This window comes from Hylobates moloch, unplaced genomic scaffold (genome assembly GCF_009828535.3).
Source record: "Hylobates moloch isolate HMO894 unplaced genomic scaffold, HMol_V3 SCAFFOLD_5, whole genome shotgun sequence".
NCBI classification, from domain to species: Eukaryota; Metazoa; Chordata; class Mammalia; order Primates; family Hylobatidae; genus Hylobates; species Hylobates moloch.
This window is the reverse complement of record NW_026652280.1, coordinates 47,173,678-47,191,703: the sequence shown is the minus strand read 5'-3', so window position 1 is coordinate 47,191,703 and position 18,026 is coordinate 47,173,678. Positions and strand designations below refer to the sequence as shown.

Sequence of the window (18,026 nt, the reverse complement as noted above, 5' to 3'; positions counted from 1 at the left end):
ATTTCTGAGCAGAAGCTTTAAGGGGCCAGGGCATGATTTACCATATTCTGCCTTTCCTCAACAACTGTGGTAATCCCAGCACTTTGGAAGGCTGAGGCAGGAGAACTGCTTCAGCCCAGGAGATTGAGACCAGCCTTGGCAACATAGGGAAACCTCATTTCTATTAAAAAAAAAAAAAAAGAAAAATTTAAATTAGCCAGGTATGGTGGCACACACCTATAGTCCCAGCTACTTAGAGGAGTTGAGGAGGGAGAACCACTTGAGCCTGGGAGGCTGAGGCTGCAGTGAGTCATGATCGTGCCACTGCACTCCAGAGCTGGATGACAGAGTGAGACCTTGTCTCAAACAAAAACAAGAATGAAAACAACCGTGGAAGCACAAACTCAGGTTTTTAGGCCTGGGATCCTCAATGAGGATGATGATGGAGAGCAGAGCCCCTATCCCCCCACCCCCAAGCCAGCTCGTTTCATCTCAACTATGAAGACCAGAATTATTCTTTCTTATTCCCACAACTATTCTAATTCTTCAAAATTTCATGCAGCACAAGTGAGCAATAAACCCTTGCTGTTTTAAACCAACTAACACTTTGGAGTTGTTACTGCCACCTAATCTGGCCTACTCTGCCTAATACACTCACCTGCAACCTGCTTCTCTATCTCTGATAACGGCATTAGCACCCAAGCCAGTAACCTCAGGACTACTTAATGCTTCCCTCTTCCTCATATTCCATTATCCAGTTATTAATCCTGGAAATCTTACCTTATAATATTTCCCACTCACCCTGCTCCACTACATTCCCACAAATCTAGTTTTGCCTAGAGGCCCTCTTTCTCTTTAATTATAAACCCTATAGCTTCCAAATACTGTCTAATTCCAAACTTTTTCTGCTCTAAATGATCTTCCAAACTGACCTGAATAACCCTTGTTAAACAACAACAAAAAAAATCTGGGCCTTTCCCATATTTACAGCCCTTCAGCTGTAATATAGCTGTTTGTATAACAAACATTGGAGGGCCATGTTTGCAAACAGGCACTGTGCTAGGCACCACAGGAATGAGGATGAGCCATTTGCCTGGACAATGATCTTCAACATGATGCAGTGACAGAGCCAGCTGCAGAATGTTGCTTGATACTAGCATTTAGTAAAATACTGAAATCTATGACAAAAGGTATTTTTAAAATAAAAATTAGAGTTAATTCAAGTTAGAGTTAATTCAAGTTCTATGAAGACTTGACTTTCACTCATATTCTGACACGCTTTCTTGAGAAGGAGAAGAGATGGAGGTCATCATTAGCTAGCCAAGACGTGCACATGGCCCAAGATTCTGCATCAAGTCCTTCCTGAGACTCTACTGATATTAGGAGCTTACATATTATTATAACATACATCATTGTAGTTTGTTACCCATTTTTATAATAGAGTTCATCAAATTTAGGACCCCATTGAATTCTGTTGCAATCCATTCTGTTGTAACACCATCTGTCATTTGTGTCCCGGAAGGGGAAGGGAAGTTAAGAGCCACCAAGTTAGCCAGAGGAGAAAAGTCAAACGTCAGTATATTATGGCTCTTCAAAATCTGTTTCCCAACTTGCCCTCCCCTAACATGCCTCTGTTCAGGACGTTCCAAACCTTTGTCAGGCCACCAGTGGCTTTAATAAATATTATTTCATCTTCTGTGAAGACCAGAATTATTATTTCTTATCATTACGACTATTCTAATTCTTCAAAATTTCCTTTGCAGAGAGAATGGTGACATGCAGTAAACCAGGTTAGTTTTTTCATTTTCCTGTTAATACATAATCTTGAAGGGAGGAGAGTCTATTTTGGGTAATCACCAATGTCTACATAAAAAGTTTAAAAGGTGAATAATTTAGGTGGAGACCCCTATGGAGGTTGGGCAGGCAAATTTAAGGATTTAAATCCTTTAAAGAGGCCACCATCCTCTTTAAAACCTCACAAAATTCTACTCATTCAACAACTAGTTCAGTGATCAATTAATGTTTTCTATAAAACCTGTCCCAAGAGTTGTCGGCAACATTAACTGGCCTCTGGGCTGAAGGATTTCCTTGCTTATCACATGACAGTATTTAATTGTCTAAGAACCTACCTACTCAGTGGGCCTCTGAACTCCTTGAGGATGAGTATCACATGTATTCATCTTTGTGCGCCTAGCCCTTGTTACTGTGCTTGTATAGCAGCAGGCACATGCTCCACAGCTGTTAAATGAATAGCATTGTGGAAACCACATACCATACTCCCACTTGCCCATCAGCCCATTGATGAATGTTAGGGGAAACTGTTACTTTGAGGATCCAGAGAAGGAGGTTTTACACTTATAACTTCTACTTTTTTTTAAAGAAACTTGGCATGTTATTAACTATAGGGTAGCAAAACTTATGTGTGTGTGTGTGTGTGTGTGTGTGTGTGTGTGTGTTTACATGTGGGTGTGTGCTTGAGTACGTGTCTTTAACAGGTTTACTGTGACTGCTTGAATTAGTCCATTTTCACGCTGCTGATAAAGACGTACCCGAGACTGGGTAATTTATAATGAAAAAGAGGTTTAATAGACTCACAGTTCCATGTGGCTGGGGAGGCCTCACAATCATGGTGGAAAGTGAAAGGCACATCTTATGTGGCCGCAGGAAGAATGAGAGAATGAGAACCAAGCAAAAGGGGAAATCTCTTAAAAAACCATCAGATCTTGTGAGACTTATTCACTACCACGAGAACAGTATGGGGGAAACTGCACCCAGGATTCAATTATCTCCCACTGGGCCCCTCCCATAACATGTGGGAATCAGGGGAGCTACAATTCAGATGAGATTTGGGCGGAGACACAGCCAAACCATCCACTGCTATAATAAACTACCACAAACTGAACAGCATCAAACAATAGAAAATTTATTCTCTCACAGCTCTAGAGGCCGAAAGTCCAAAACCGAGCTGCAGGCACAGCCACACTTCCTTTGAGGGTCCTAGGAGAGATTCTGTTCCCTGCCTCTCCTAGCTTTTGGTGGCTCAGGTAAGCCTTGGTTTGTGGCTGCATTACCCCAATCTCTGCAACCATCGTTACCCTGCCTCCTTTTCTGTCTCAAATCTCTGTCTGCCTTTCTCTCATAATAAGTACATTGTCATTGGATTTAAAGCCCACTCAGGTAATCCAGAATGAACTCCTGTTAAGACTGTTAATTACATTTGCAGAGATCTTTTCTCAAAAGAAAGTAACATTCACAGGTTCCAGGGATTTCGATGTGGACAAATCTGCTGGCAGGACCCCCATTCAATCAACTACACTGTGTGTGCACATGCCTGTGTGCATGTGTGTTGTATATTGTACAAAGAAGAATCCTTAAACAAGGCTCTACTGAACACCTACATGTTACCAAGGTAACACAGTTTGGAAACTATATTAGGTGCTGGGGACACAATGATGAACATGAAAGACACAATCTCTGCCTTCATAAAGGTCAGAATCTATAGGGGGGTGGGGTGAGTATGAAAATTAAGTTATTCTTTAAAGTTGGAAAATGTAATATGAGAAAAAATTACACCATGGTTGTATATAATAGTGACCTCATCTTACCTGCTGTTAAATGAGTAAGCTAACACTTTCTCCATTAGGGATGGACGGTTCAGGGAATACTACTTGATTTTCAGCTTAGATTATCTCCCACCCTGTATTGGGACATTCACAAAAACTCCTTGTTTCATATGTTTGCTTTGCACATTGAATTACTGAACCCAAAGATATACTCCATGGCACTACCACAATTCATACAATTTAGAATGCCATCACTTGCAAGACAATTATTGTTTGACAACCACCAAGACAGAACACTGCTGATAAAACTATGTCATGCCATTAACTATAAGACACATGCTGATTTCAGAGATATGAAAATGTACACCTTAGAATCAATGAAATATGTTAATTTCCATTCTGAAATATATTCTTACAATACATCCAGACAAATTAACAGCTTCTGATTAAGTAGTATAGCCAAATATCAATGATTTCCCAGCAAAATTTTAATGCTGAATTGGCTTCACAAGCCTCAGAGTATTTTTCAACCTCTTTCCATCGGGCTAATATATGTAAATATAATTCACTAAGTCTTAAAAGTAGGACATATTCTCATAATCTGGGTCTCTTCCAGGCTTGAGATAGTTGGAAAAGTCAGAGACTGAGAAAGAACTCTAAATTCCTTGAGCAGGAAGAAGCTGATGGAATCATCACTTCTTTCCTTGCCCAGAACCTGCTAAAAAGTCAGACTGTAAGGAACAGAGCGTGTGCACCTGTGTGTGTACTAGTCGGGCAAGCTTGTAAATACTTTAGGGATAGGCTGGAGTATCCCAACAACTCTGTAGATGAGTCATTCAGACAAAATTTTTGATCCATCTGTTGGAACATCACACCAGATCATGTGAACTGTGTGAAATGAACAGAGCAAAGACAAGACAGGATCCCTGCTCTCTGCTCTTGGACAGCTTAGAAAGACAAATATAAAAAGGGAAGTAATAAAACTTTTAAACACACACAACTCCAACCTAATAAAGTCTGCATGGAATCCAGGATCGAGGTTTTGTTATAATCTTACACAAAGGTTATGTAGTAGACAAAGTCTCAGGGACTAATCTACGTTATGAGTCCTCTTCTCACACTTGTTTCTCCCATATTTATTCAGTCTGGGTTTTGACATTAAGATGTAAGATTCACATTGCCCTACATTGTTTTTTTCTAAAATGTAGATTTCATTCTGGTCTTTGCACACAAGATTAAGAGGAATCAGGAAGATAAGGCCATGAAAAAATGGGGGAAAGGTAAACAAAATGTAAGAGAAATTTAAGAATTTTTAAGTGGACAGATGTAGGTCATTATGGGATTTCAAAGAAAGAGACACACATACATTGAGAACAGCATGTGAAAGGTGCCACTCCTACAAAAAATGGGGGAAAAATACACTTTCAACTAAGTAATCAAGCTGAGTGCAACTTGCAAATCCTTCTTAAATTCTGAAACACACACACGCACATACACGCACACTTACTTGAACAGCAGCTTTGTAAAGTACCATTTTAAAAGCAAATTCTTCCCTGGAGAAAACTTACTGCCAAAGCATCTGGACTATCCTTCTAGAAGGCATTTAACAAGTTACTATCACTTCAGAGACTCACCAGGGTACACATTTGAAATGCTTCAAAATGCATTTAAATTTTCTTTAGAAAAACACATATCAGACCTCTCACAGCCATTGGAGAAGAAGGATAAGTCAAGATCAGGAACAGTTCTAGCTACAACTTCACTTCTTTAGGAATAAAATAATTGTTTTCCGATTTCATTAACTTTATGTGTTCTTGGAACACAGCCAAAGGTAGTCTCTGAAAGAAAGGTGTTGCTGAAGTGTTTTGTATACTACTAAAAGAGCAAAATAAGTTTGGCAAAGATAGTTCATATCAGGAATAAACAGGTCTTTGAATAAATGGGCTGGCACAACAGCCTGGAAGAAAAAAAAATCTTACATCATATGTAAAAATTAATTCCAGATGGACTAAAAACAAAAAAAATTAATCTTCCTACAAAATCTTAGAGACTACATGTACAATCTAGGTGTCAGGGGGACCTTTCTTAGGATTGAAAACAGGAATAAGAGACTTCTCTGTATATGTGAAAATTTAAAACTCTTAAATGGAAAAATGTAGATTAGGTCAATTGATCGGAAAAATGTAAAAAATATTTCCATTATATACAGATAGCATCTAGAAATTGACAAAAACAAGCCAACAACAGAAAAACCAACAGAAAGTATGATTTTAATCCATAGAAGAGCAAGTCCGAGTGATGAACATATATATAAAAAGAGAGTCCCCAAAATCACCAATAGTCAGGGAAATGCAAATTAACACAGCAATAAGATCTTTATATCCATTACACTGGCGAATATTTTTTAACACATTATAATAACTATGGTTGACACAGATTTGGAGAAATGGTATTCTCACACATCCATGATAGAAATGAGAATTTCTATGGACTTTTTGGATAGCATTCTGGCAGCATCTATTAAATCAACTCCACTTCTGTGAACTGAGTTTGACTGGGATGCAAGGCAACCATTTTTCCCCTACATTTTTTTCCTAAAATTATTTAGTTTTGGTAATTGCATAGGAAATGAAAAGAATCAGGAAAACAATGTTATCAAAAATGTTTTGGAGAAGTGAAACTTATTAGAAATCACAGAATTCTACAGAAACAATGAACAAATTAATGACATGTACAGGAAGGTTTAGCGAAGTATAATTCACAGAGACCAATAAAAGGAAACAAATTGAACTCCTGTCAATAAAAGAATGAGTATTTTCACATCATGGAATATTATGCAGTTGTTATGAATTTCAATTATACCAGATGATTTAGAAAGATTCCCATAAGTGATATAAGCAAGAGGCCAAAAAGTACTTGTCATATAATCCCATTTTTATGGAACAATGACAGAAATTCTGCATGTCTCTGTATGTATATGTAATAGTGATGTGGGATTCTATGAGTATGAAGAAGATATGAAGAACATGCACTGGACTGTTAGAGTGGATTACATTTGGATTACGTAGGTAGGCAGGTTTGGAGGAATGGGGTCTGTCATGAAGGAAGAAAGTTTGTTAAAAAGTAGCTAAAATGCCACTATTATGTAAAATTGTGTGTGGGGGGTGGGTGAGAGAGATTGTGTGTGGGGGGAGAGAGAGAGAGAGAGAGAGAGAGAGTGTGTGTGTGTGTGTGTGTGTGTGTGTGTGTGTAGAGAAAGAACAGAGAATGAATCAAAATGTTGGTGGTTATATCAAGACTTCAGAATACCTAAGTTTTTAAATAGTTTTCGGTATTCAAATTCTTCATAATATATATGTTTATAATCAGAGGGGAATGAAGACTACAAATAGTGTTTATACTTAGTTCATACATTTCCTCCCTCCCAACTCCATGGCCTCTGCTTAGCAAGAAACTCCTCTGATAACACACATTATTCAGCTGTACACAATCTACTCAGGTAAGTATCTTCCCAATTGAGTCAAGGGGGAAAAAAAAGAAACAGAAGATGGGGGAGGGGTGAGTAAAATTCACAGTCTACCTGATCTACTATAAAGTTAATTTGAAGCTTCTTTGGTGTGGCACCAAAAGATTCTCTTAAAGCTATCTTGTTATTTCACTTTTAGCAACTGCCACCTCAACACTGATAAATACAACTATTTATAGAGTCCTCAGGTGCTAAATTGGCAGAGTGATATGTACTTTATTTTTTATTTTTTTATTACACTTTTAAGTTCTAGGGTACATGTGCACAACGTGCAGGTTTGTTACATATGTATACATGTGCCCTGTTGGTGATATGTACTTTATTACCCATCAACCCCCGGATCTACGTCCAGAGAGAATTAAACTGGACTTTTAATTTCTCTTCTTAGTCATTACAGTGAAGTCAATATTTACACAGATATTCAATAGAAAAAATGAAATGACATTCAAACTATCACATGTGCTTCTCCCCATGTCTGGAAGTGATCTGTGAATTTCTATTATTTATTCACTAGTGTCTGTACATAGATTCTAAACTTCAACAGACTCTGAAGTTGTTGTCGTCTCTTATCTAATTACCCCAAATGTGGCACTTCAGTTTATGTATTACATGTAAAAATAATTAAATACTTTTACAAACGTGTCCATTTACTTATTAGTATTTAAAGCCAAAAAGTGACAAATTGTTTGTCAGCTTCGTTTCATGCAACGCACAGGAATTTATCAACAATGAAGTATCTTTGGGGAACTCTCCATGAATGGAACACAAATATAACTATATTTGTGAACACATAACACGGTTTTACCAAGATTTTCATGAGACTATTTGATTTCATACAATGCAAGGGAATTCTTTCAGAGGACAGTTACAATACAACAGTGAACATATATTTAAATCCAATATCCAGGTTGGTTAAGAAAAGTAAATGAATCACAATTATTCAATTTCAAAACCAGAGGTAATATCTATTAATACTTATGAACACTGATTGCTGAAGACAACAAATAAGTTAAAAAGTAATTAACCCACATGAAACCGGAAGATTATTTAAAAACATCCCATAGAAAACTAAGAGAAACATACAGGAGGATATTTTATTACAGGAGATTTGAAAAAAAACTCTACCAAAAAATTGAACAAAGGGCTCAGGAAATTCACAAACAAAATATGATATTATTGAAGCTATTCTACTATTAAGCAAAGAAATACAATGTTTTAATTACCTAAACTAGCAAGGCAAAAAAAAAAAAAGAACTATGATATTCAATGATATACAAAGTCATGGGCTTACTCATCCACTGCTGAAGGTAGAATCTTTCGTGGATGCAATTTAGCAATACATACCAACATTCTAAAAATAACGAATTTTGAACAACCATCCCACTTCCAGGAACCTAAAATAATAAAATGATGTAAAACTGACACATTTAAGTAAAAAGTCTCAAAAACAGGACACTCAAAACAACTAGTGTCTCACAACAGTCAAATAAATAATAGTTGATCGGTAATAACAGAATTCCATTCAGTCACAAAAGGTCTATTTCCAAAGATATTAACAATGAAGGAAAAGGCTCAAGATCTAATGTAAATTTTAACAAGCAGATTTATATACAATTTGGTCCCATTTATAAATGTATTTTTGATTTACATCCCATGCCTGCATAATAGCAAAATGTTGGTAATGGTTATATAACAAGTTATACAATATCTGGAATTAAAGCTGATGTTCATTTTTGTCTTTCCTTGTCTATATTTTCCAAGCTCTCTATAATGGTGATATTTTGTGGGGGAAGAGTAAATATTATTTTTTAAACACAACCACAAAGCCTCTCTGACAAAAGGAATACAGCAGGAAAAAAAAGCACCTCTAAAAAAACTGGACAACTAGGCTGGGCAGTGGTGTGCCTGTTATCCCAGCTACTTGAAAGTTTGAAGCAGGAGGACAGCATGAGTCCGGAGTTTGAGACTGTAGTGTGCCATAACTGCACCTATGAATGGCTACTGCACTCCAGCCTGGGTAGCACAGCAAGACCCCATCTCTATTTTTTAAAAAAATGGGCCACTATCATCGTGTGTATCAAATCAGAAGGTTGGGTGTGATGGCTAGCGCCTGTAATCCCAGCATCGTGGGAGGCCAAGGTGGAAGATCCCTTGAGCTTAGGAATTCAAGACCAGTCTGGGCAACACAGCTAGACCCTGTCTTTATTAGAAAAATAAGTGGCTGGGCATGGTGACTCACGTCTATAATCCCAACACTTTGGGAGGCTGAGGCGGGAGGATCACTTGAGGTCAGGAGTTTGAGACCAGCCTGGTCAACACGATGAAACCCCATCTCTACTAAAAATACAAAAACAAGCTAGGCATGGTGGCTCGCGCCTGTAATCCCAGCTACTCTGGAGAGGTCAAGGAGTTAGGGCCCAATGTATGGCTATTTTAATAAGTTTGTCAGTAGGAAAAAAAAAAGTGAAGAAAGCATCACAGCAACAATCTAGGTGGCAGACGCTGCTAAGTGGATCCCAATATCCGATGCCCCCTTTTCCTGCAGTAGGAACCCCTGGGCATTATGCCCAGTTAAAAGACTTCAGTTCCTGCCTTCCTATACTCCCATATAGGAGTGTTGAAGTGCTGACCAATCGAGATATAAGTGAACTGCTGTGCAGGACAAGTGCTAAGACACAGCCTTTTGCCCTTCTTGTTGTATGGGATGTAGACATGACAGCTAGAGCTCCAGCAACCATCTAGGACCATGAAGTTTTGAGAGTGAAAACTACTTGCAGAAGACAACAGAGCAGAAAGAAAGAGTCTAGATCCTTCATTCTGTGGAACTGCCCTATCAGTCCTGGACTACATATCTTCAGACTACTTCCATATGAAAACAAAACAAAATAAACTCTCCGTGTTGTATAAGCCACTATTTTTTTTAATTTACCTTACACAACTGAAATTAACCTTAACTGAGGTCCCTGGCCATGATGAGGCTGTGAAGATTCCCTCTGATCCTATCTTCTCTTAGTGGCTGACTTCCTCTTAACTGGCCAAAGACAGGACCAAAATAAACACAAAAAATAAGAGTAGAATCTCTTAATAAAGCTTTCTGTTACTTGTTATTTATTTTTAAATAAGTAACCTGAACCTCCTGAAGTGCATGCTCTCTCTCACGCTCTGTCTCTCTCTTGAAACAACCATTAAATAGTTTTTAACTTGGATCTAGTGCTTGATTGATTTTGTGGGTCAGTGGTCAAAGGTAAAAAATGAATCTTGCATTATTTTAAAAACCTGAAACAGGCTAAAAATGAAGATCTAGGAGCATAAACTACTGGGGACCAGAAATGACAATGTTAGTTTTTTTATTCAAACCAACCCTTACTTGCCCATTGCTGCTAAAAGAAGACAGCAGCAATCCAAAATGAGAATCAATCATGGAATATAGCATCTGCACAGACAGCTGTCCTGGGGTTATTCAAGTGGGCCTTCTCAGGTATTTCATTAACCTTTTCTTTAATGGATGACAGACTCAGTTATAACGAGTGCTTTCTAATTACCTAACAGTAACAGATATGTTTTAAAATTTCAAAAATAAACATTTACCCTTTTTCTGGTACTTTTAGATATTTAAACTCTAGTTGCCTGCTAGGAAGGCAAATTTTCATTTCTAACATCCTAAAGTCTGATAATTGAGAAAACTGTCATCTTATTTAAAAAACACACAAACAAAAAAAAACTCTGACCAAGGAAATTTTTCTCTACTAATTGGAGAAAAAACAACAACAGAACACAACTCATTTTAAATCTTCCCAGGGACACTTACATAAGCATTGCTCATGGAGAGTTACATTCCTCTCAACACTATATAACCAAGCTTAATCATAACAATTTACTATATATGTTAAATATTAACTAAAGTGTCTTCATAACTATAAAGAATTCATACTGCATTTTAAATTCAATAACTTGGTATTTATTAAACAACCATAAGGTCATCAAAGCCCATGTGGTATTCAAATACTTCAAACTAGGTTAACAATTAGCAGAATCAATTAAAATAACTTGTCCTGTAATTGTAAAGCAATTCATCCACAGAACTGGAAAGGAGCTTGGGAACAGTTTTTTTTCTTCTTTTACCACCACGTAATGCTCCCGTATGGCATAAAAGGAAACTCATTGTCTGGGATTCAGACACTACTGTTTGAAGTCAAACTTGGGGCTATTCTAGGAAGATGACAACTGTACCAAATTAGCAGTTGTAGTTTTGTAACATTATTTGAACCAAGTGGCTTGTTTGCTTAGAAGTAAAATCTGTGGTGCCCAGAGATGAGAGGATGGATAAATGGTTAGCTGACTATGCCATCAGGTCTTTGTTAAGAGTTGACTAGTTTCTAAGATTTATGGCATTCTAGTCCATATACTCAGGAGTCATATGAAGAGCATGATAATACCAAAGATTAAAAATCCAGTGACATGGAAACACATAATATGTAAAGGAGACATCTTAACTTCAGAATGAAAAGAACTAGCAAAAAAGTGAAAAATCGAAAAATGAGTTATACTTTCCAGAAATACTTTATTTAGAATATGGATAACTAATGACCCTAAGAATCATTATTTTATAAATCATGATAGTCTCTCTTTTTCCTTCTGCTAATATTAAGACCTGCCATCTTAGTACCTATTTATATATTTAAAAATATAATGTCTGCCTCAAATGAAAAAAAAGTGACATTCTATTTCAGACTTGCAGAGCTCATACACTGCTGTAGTAATATAGATCTCTTGGACCTTATAATTTTTAATACTGAGATTTGCTTATTCATTTATTAAATGCTTATTGGGTGCTTTCTACGTGCCAGGCATTGTGCTAAGAGCTGAGAAATGGTAAAAATAATTTTAGATACCTCTAACCTGAAATTCAAGTAAGCAGTTCTTATGAAACTGGGAGTAGGGGTACAGCAGGGCGGTAGGGGAGGCTTTTCATGTGGAAAGGTCTAAAAGAATTCATCCTGCCAGGGGTGATGGCTCATACCTGTAATTCCAGCACTTTGGGAGGCCAAAGCAGGCAGATGGCTCTATCTCAGGAGTTCAAGACCAGTCTGGGCAACATGGCAAAACCCCATTTCCATAAGAAATACAAAAATTAGCCAGGTGTGGTGGCAAGTGCCTGTAGTCCCAGTTACTCGGGAAGCTGAGGTGGGAGGATCACTTGAGCCTGGGAGTTCAAGGCTGCAGTGAGCCATGATCGCACCACTGCACTCCAGTCTAAGGGACAGAGCAAGACTCTGTCTCAAAAAAATTAAATAAATAAATAAATAAATAATATGTTAGCAGGTATTTTATATTTTACAAAAACAATACATAAGCCAGAAATAAAAGTTACTTTTCCCATGGCATATCATAGCTGGTGTTGTTAAGATTGACAGTCCTGCTGAAGATGAGTGGGGAGTTTATGAGTCTTCCTAGAACCGGCAGCTCACTAAGTGAAAAGACAGATACCTCAGGAATCTCAAACAAAAATAAACGAGTTTACAAGCTGGTCTACGAGAACTTGCTATTTCAGTAAGGCAGCCAATGAGTGAAAGAGACTAAAATACTCCCTCTTTAAACTATAATGCAGTTGATCACAACAGTCAAACCAGTTTTCCTTTTAGAAATGAACTGAATGTCTTAAGATTTTTACAGACAATGTGGATACTCATTTCAGTTAAGACTTATTTCCTTTGGATATATACCTAGTAGTGGGACTGCTGAATCACAAGGTAATTCTATTTTGAATTTTTGGAGGAACCTCCATACTGTTTTCCATAATGGCTTTATTAATTGAAATTTACACTCTTACATTCCCACCAACAGTATGTAAAGGTTCCCTTTTCTCCACATCCTTGCCAACACTTTTGTCTTTTTGATATCTTGTCTTTTTGCAATTCTATCTAGAGTAACATGAGATCTCACTGAGATTTTGATTTGCCATTCCTGATTTATGACGGATGTTGACCATTTTTTTCAAATACCTATATGCCATTTGTATGTCTTCTTTTGAGAAATGCCTATTAAGGTCTTTTGCCCATTTTAAATAGGATTCTTTGTCTTTTTGCTATGGAGCTGAGTTCCCTGTACTCTGGATATTAACACCTTGTCAGATACATAGTTTGCAAATATTTTCTCCTATTCTGCAAGTTGCCTTTTTGCTCTGTTGATTGTTTCCTTTGTCATGCAGAAGCTTTTTAGTATGATGTAATCCCATTTGTCTATTTTTGCTTTTGTCGCCTATGTATTTAGGTGTTATCCAAAAAATCCTCGCCTAGTCCAATGTCATAAAGTGTTTCTACTATGTTTTCTTCCATGAGTAGTTTCATAGTTTCTGGTCTCACATTTAAGTCTTTAATCCATTTTGAGTTGATTTTCATATATGGCATTAGATAGGGGTTCAGTAATAGATGACAGATAGGGGTCCAGCAATCCCACTATGGGGTATATATAAAAAGGACATGAAATCAGCATGTAGTGAATGTAACAATGGCTACCAGAGACTGGGGAGGGCAGAGAAAAGCGGGGCAATTGGGAGAGGGTGGCCATTGGGTACAATGTTACAATTAAATAAAAGGAAGAATAAGTATCCTACTGCACAGTGGGGTGACTACAGTCAACAACAGGGTATTGTATATCTCAAAATAGGTGGAAGAGAGGATTTTATACGTTCCCACCACAAAAAAAAAGATAAATATTTGAGATGATGGATATGCTAATTAGCCTGATTTGATCATTACATAATGTGCACATATATTGAAACGCCACATTGTACTCCATAAATATGTATTAATATAATGATTATGTCAATTACAAATTAAAAAGTTATACTTTTTTACTAGAATATGTAAATAGTCACCTTACATTCAAGATACTTGCTTTCCTTTCTAAATAGATATTACAGTACTGTTCTCTGGAAAAAAATAAAAAGACTTTCGAAACAGCCATCTTACTTGAAAAGACACTGGAAGAGCTATCTGCAAATCTTGTCCTGTGGGTATAGGTTTATCACTGCCCACTGCCTGCTACAATGTCCTCTCCTATTCTTTTCTCATCATTTTTAGGCACAGGCAATAGTCAGAATAGGTCAAAACTGGAAGAAAGTGAAAGTATACCATATATCAATGAATATTAAAGAGACTTTTTTAAATCACTCACTTTGCTGTTTTTTTTTTTTTTTTTTGAGACAGAGTCTTGCTCTGTCGCCCAAGCCAGGGTGCAGTGATCTGATCTCAGCTCACTGCAACCTCCACCTCCCGGGTTCAAGCGATTCTTCTGCCTCAGCCTCCCGGGTAGCTGGGGTTACAAGCACGTGCCACCACACCCAGCCAATTTTTTGTAGTTTTAGTAGAGACAGGATTTCACCGTGTTAGCCAGGACGGTCTCAATCTCCTGACCTCGTGATCTGCCCACCTTGGCCTCCCAAAGTGCTGGGATTACAGGCGTGAGCCACCGTGCCTGGCCTAAATCACTCACTTTGTGTATAACATTATACTAGGCACCTCTTTCCTGCTAACCATTACACAACTGTAGGTACAAAAAAAATGATCATCTATCAGTGAAAATAATGATGAGTACGTGGTAAAAAAAAAAAAAAAAAAGGCTGGCGTGGTGGCTCATGCCTGTAATCCCAGCACTTTGGGAGGCCAAGGTGGGCAGATCATTTGAGGTCAGGAGTTCAAGACCAACCTGGCCAATATGGTGAAACCCCATCTCCACTAAAAATACAAAAATTAGTTGGGCGTAGTGGTGCATGCCTGTAAGCCCAGCTACTCGGGAGGCTGAGGCAGGAGAACTGCTTGTACCCAGGAAACAGAAGTTACAGTGGGCCAAGATTGAGCCACTGCACTCCAGCCTGGGCGACACAAAAAGAAAAAAAAAAAGATGCAAGTGTCTAAGCTCATTGTTTTGGTACCATTTGGTAAAACTCACCTGTGAGTCTGGATTAAATTAAAAGTTCCTGGCCAGATGTGGTGGCTCAGGCCTACACAGTCCCAGGTACCTGAGAGGCTGAGGCCAGAGGATCATCTGAGCCCAGGAGTTTGAGGGCAACCTCAGCAACATAACGAGAACCTATCTCTTTTTTTTAAAAAAGAAAAGTTCCTTTCCAAACTCCTCCAGTCCCTCCGAAGCCCAATCTTGGTTAGATTAGTCAGTTTATAACACTTTCTGTCTGATAAAGACCTTTCACCACCTTTATATAACCTGTGGATTACTAGATCAATAACCTGGAATACTCAAAAGGAAACACACTCAAGTCACCCAGAGCATTTCTCTCAGCTTCTTCTTCTGTACAAAGACAATAAAACCTGCTGCTACCTAAATGATATGCTATACTCCAAAGCCTCCCTCAACTGATCCGTATCTCTACTACAGCCATCTCACACATGTATTTGACATATATTATTGCATTTAATTCCTATAAGTAGATACACAAGAATGTAAGCACCACAAAGACATAGATTTTTGTCTGATTTGTTCAGTGCTATAGTCCCAACACCTGTAACAGGGCTTGTCACATAGTAGGGGCTTAGTGAGTGTTAGTTGACTGAATAAACAACTTACTGAATGAAGAATATAGGCAAGTATAATGTCTAGTTTTTCTACACGGGAAAACTACAAATCAAAGGGATTACAAGACCTGACCAAGATCACATGACTATGAAATGGCAGTACCTCTAACAGAACGAAGGTCTCTTGGCTCCAAATCCAGTATTCTTTAAACTATCATTCCCCCCACCCTGGCCATGTGTACTCTCTTAAAATACAGAATGCCAGGAGAAATGAAGCCACAAGATAAACACAGAACATCTTCCAAGAGCAAAACTAAGTTACTTTGGGAAAAAGAAAAGAAAAGAAAAAGAAAAAGACATCAATTACAAAGTAGACTTTGAGAACTTACCTCAATTTCAGTGATAAAACATGGATCCGAGAAAGACCTTTGACATTTACGAACAGCCACTTGGAGCCTCCCTGGGGCCTAAGTGTCCATGCTTTTGCTCCTAGAGGCCAGTAAATGATAAAGCTGCAGAAGCCTCTGAGCACAAAGTAAGGACCAAAGTTCCCACAGTCTCAACACATCCGGGACTTAGAATCTGATCTGATTCCTATGCACAGCCAGAAAGGAGAGACGGTCACTGTTCCTTTCTACCTACTTAGCAGTCTCCTACTCCTTTTCTTCTTTCTCCCTGCCTTTCCATGCAGCCTTGGTCTTCCTTTTCCTTTCAGCAAACAGAGCCATTAACACATCTTTTATTGTGCTAGACCAGGATTCTTTAAACTGGGGTACATGTTTGAGGCAAAGCTAACACTTCCCAAGGGTTTCATCATCACAACTGTAAAGGAATCAGTTTCTACATTCGAAATTTCCAAACGTACTCTTGTTTAAAAATTAATGGGCTTGGGTCCACGATTGCGTTGGACATCCATCCTGTGAGGACCTTCACTGTGATGGAAGGAAGCTGTCGTTCACCGTCTCCCCTTCACAATGGTTCTTCACTCACTTTACAAAAGTAATGCACTTGTATTACCTTCTCTACATCTTTCTAAGATGCATTGCCTGAGGGTGAAAAGACCTTGGATAGAGAAACAAACAAAGGAACAAAAATATTGACTCATGTCGCAGGGTGAAAGTCTCCAGTATTTAGGTAACAACTATTTCTGTTAAGTCAGGTAATTTCCAATTCTTTGTTTTAAAAAACAACCAGAAATCATTAAATATTGAAAGTCTTATGATCAAAATAAATATGAAATACTGGATTTCAATCTATATACTTTTTTTTTGGTTACAGAGAGTATGGCAGGGTGATCAATTGAACACTTTCAAGCATAAAAATATATTACACTGAGATAGAATTCTATACAGTGGAAGAGAAACGGAGTAAGAATTTAAAGAGATAAAGAAAAGGTGTAAAATATTTAACTTTCAAAAGATTGATTCTTGAATCTCATGAATTTTTAAACAAATGATATTAGAAATCAAATATATATTTTACTAGGGTTTTTAGAATGATATAATACTTTAAAATATTAATAGTTACAATATGCTGAGAAATTACATCCCCTGCAAGCATTTAAACTTAGGATGAAAAGTTTTAGCATTTAACTGAAAAATGAGCTTAGGGACAGAGTTTCACCAAATCTTTTAGGAGGTATAGAAGCAAAAAGGTTGTAAGAATGCTACTCTAACACAAGCCTTCAGGGTCTATCCAAGATGAAATGAGGAGGAGAGAGAAAATGAACAATTTCCCACCCATCCAGTTTTGAGTGAGGATGGTTGGGGGTGGAGTGAGGATTAGTATTTTCTCCATCCTCTCCTTGGTCCCAAGCACATTTGCTGAACCCAGTTCTACAGACAACAGTTTATAAGACTGATCATCAATCAGTTTAAATATCTGATCTTAATTGCACTGCTGACTGGGCTTAGACCTCAGCTGATGAGATACATCTCATCAAATCTCCCAAGGAGAATTGCTAGAGTAACTTTCTTTGGGTTCTCCAGAAAAACTTATGGGGCAACATTTATAAAGGCTCAATTATTTTGTATTTATCTTATCATACAAAGGCAAATTTCACCATCAAGGATGTAATATTGAACACATCTATCTACCTGGCACTTCAGGAGTGGCATGTATAATGCAAAGAATTGGAGAGTTCTTTACATATTGTGTAGTGAATATTCTAAGGATGCCAAATGTCCTGAACAGTCATCTCAACAGACACATCTACATTCCTAGGCCCTCAAACCCCAATGTTTTCTCTTTTTCTCCTGTTCTGTAACCTCTTCTTCCCCACTGCCTCTTGCCTCTTTTCAGCCACTCCTTTGGGAAGCAGAAAGTCATATGTATGATGGATGAGGCCAGCACTTAATGTGGTGTCTACACTGTTTTTGAAATATTGACTTTCCAGTCCTCAAGCTCTCAGAGAGACAGTGAACCTAT

General features: G+C 37.8%; 1 protein-coding gene across 4 annotated transcripts in view; it reads right to left on the bottom strand.

Moving 5' to 3' along the window:
- The window catches only part of GAREM1 (GRB2 associated regulator of MAPK1 subtype 1), a 214,285-nt gene that overhangs the window by 192,714 nt on the left and 3,545 nt on the right, over positions 1-18,026 (bottom strand). The gene's annotated exons all lie outside the window — the stretch shown is intronic.